This window comes from Eufriesea mexicana, unplaced genomic scaffold (assembly GCF_001483705.2).
Source record: "Eufriesea mexicana isolate 0111107269 unplaced genomic scaffold, ASM148370v2 scaffold5190, whole genome shotgun sequence".
In the NCBI taxonomy this organism is placed as follows: Eukaryota; Metazoa; Arthropoda; class Insecta; order Hymenoptera; family Apidae; genus Eufriesea; species Eufriesea mexicana.
In genome coordinates this window covers 727,814-730,434 of record NW_016913149.1, presented here as the reverse complement: position 1 = coordinate 730,434, position 2,621 = coordinate 727,814, and the positions used below count along the sequence as shown (strand labels likewise).

The window sequence follows — 2,621 nt, the reverse complement described above, 5'->3', positions numbered from 1 at the left end:
CTGCTGGTTTCTTCTATGTCAAATCAGATCTACGTGTAAACGTGGGTTGTGAAGAGAAAAGATGATTTATTCGTGAGTTTTCAGGATGTCGTGGATTTTATGTACTTAGGATAATAAGAAATTTGCAGAATGTTTGCCTTTTATTCTTATCTCCTTCATATTTATATTTCTACTTGTCTAAATCTTATCTAGCTTTCTTAGTTTTAATGCGAATTGATGCTTTTTTCTCTAGGCAGTTTTTTTTATAAATTACTCAAGGTGGCGCCAAGATATTTCTCTTCTATATATAGTATGTACATAGTACATAAGTGTTAACAACGAAGAACATGTAATTATGTTATCTAAATACACGTGAAAAATTACATTATTACAACGTTTGAAAGATTCTAAAATTTCACAATTATCGAAGCCTATCTGAGTACATTGGTGATTAGTTTATTAACACTATACATGGTTAGCTCAAATGCAGTATTATTTCCATTGTTTAAGTCCAACATGTGTATTTGTTTAATCAAAAATTGGGGTACAAATGTTCAAATACTTTCATAAGCCACTATATAAATGTTTTCGTCGGAATTAACACTGACTTTTGTTAAAATAGGATTATATTATTTTAATCGTAATTATTTATACACGAAAGGAGAAATTAAAATTTGATATTTAATACATTTCTCCTATTATCAAAAACTCGGATAAAGAAATCTTTGAACTGTATACTTCCACCCACTTGCAAAAACAAAAGATCCCCAACCCATCATTTCAACGGTTCTAGTAGTTCCACTGTTAAACCACCCTGAACACAGGTTATCTCAAGCAGAACTGGGACAGCCTGCACGACAATATCTGCAACAATGTGTTGATCCTTTCACAGCGACAGAGCCAAGCCGATACACCGTGAACCAAAAATAGCAACATCGATATGCATTCTGAAGAAAGGAACAGCGTTTTGTACACCGTTTTATCCACGGTAACAACGGAATGTTTGTTCATACAAAAATCTTCATAAGTGGTCGCGTTGCAAAACGGAACAATGGCTGGTATTCGGAACGTGCATTTATTTAAATCGCAGAGAGCAAGTGTTGCTCCTTGCGGACGGACTGCGCAGCGAAGAGGTTAAATATATCTGGCCTGGCCTAACCGTTCCTTCTATCCTCATTCCTTTCGAATGGCCAGCCGCCTCTATGGCTGCCTCGACTCGAAACAGATTCGATGTGTGGCACTGTGGTTCTGCAGCCAAGAGGACATCGTGCTTCTTGGTAAACGTCGACGAAGGATAAACGGCGATCGTTCGATCGAAACTCCATGGTCGTTAAGGCTTCGACCACTTTCTTTTCGGGAGATTATAGTAACGAAGTTGCCTGGGTTCGTTCGCAATCCGTGTAACGACTGCGACTCTGCCGCGCGCGAGCACTTGTAAATACTCTCTCGGATATCAGCCGCCTTGATTGAGTTCAAAGGGGGATCGATCGGACGATCCTGTTACGAGGTTCCTCGCCGGTTGTTTTAGGTGAAATTTCGAGGTAATCCAATCGAAAGCGTAAAGTAGCCGGGGAGTTTCACGATTTCTCGGGTATTTCTCGGGTATTTCTTGGAACGGGGGCACAAATCCTTTCGGTGGAAGAAGAATTCGCCAATCATCGTGACTCGTGATTCGTTATCGATGGCACTATAAAGAAAAAGAAGATGAATCTTGTTGAAAATAGTCAACGAAAGTTTGGGTTAAATTTCAATTTCTTGGAAATAATTTCGAATGAGATGCTGATAATCCAAATGGAACTAGTCCAGGGTTTCAGAGGAAAATGCGCTTTCACTTACTTGATGGGTGTAGAAGTAATCATAAATTCAAAGGGGATCTCGCTTTTCATTGCCACCGTGGTCGCGTTAATCGAGATTTATTAGACGTCGTATGTGCATAGACTCCTCCATGGTACCCTGAGAAAATCAGAATGATTAACGTATACAAGCATCATTCATTGAATATTGAGTTAACGTGGCTCGTGAGCTCGTTGATCAGTTTAACAAGGATGAGGCCGGTATAAAGATGATTAATCCGCCTGTTTGACGGATGTGTCATTAATTTGTTTAATTGACGCTCTATCACGACCTGTCCTTTAGTGTTCGAATATTTAGGTTGGGAGATTACCTCCAATATTTTCGCGCTTGACCAATAAACTAAACCACACGAAGAAGCCGTTAGTGAGCAAACGTATAATGGCCGGTAAATTGGCTCTGATATACGAAGCACTCGGTTTGCTTCGTTCGTGATACTCGTTTCATTTGCAATCTTGTCTCGTCTTTGTCTTAATTCGACCGAACGGATCGTGGAACGAGAGAACGCTTCTTGCAAGACGGATCGATTCGTCATTGGAGAAATAGGGCCACCGATTGCTGCCGGGTATCTGTCGGTAGCGTTTACGAATCGCCTCAAAGTTATTAATAAATACTTTGATATTGTATCTTCGTGATATAGGGTGCTGCAAAAGCGAAAGTTTTAGATTAAGATATTGTCGGGGTACGGCTTGGATACATTGAGATTTTATGGTGAGACTCTTATTAAGGCTTTCGGAAATTTTATAGTGTACAGATGTATAATAGGAAATTTGGATGTAACGATAGTCTAC

At 39.5% G+C, this 2,621-nt stretch overlaps 1 long non-coding RNA gene across 1 annotated transcript; it reads right to left on the bottom strand.

The window, feature by feature from the left end:
- Positions 1-1,320: 1,320 nt before the first annotated feature.
- On the bottom strand, positions 1,321-2,351 carry LOC108551900 (uncharacterized). Its single transcript, XR_001890512.1, has 3 exons — positions 2,144-2,351; positions 1,816-1,932; positions 1,321-1,666 (listed from the first exon to the last, which is right to left on the bottom strand). It is a non-coding gene; the product is annotated as an uncharacterized LOC108551900 (long non-coding RNA).
- Positions 2,352-2,621: the final 270 nt, after the last annotated feature.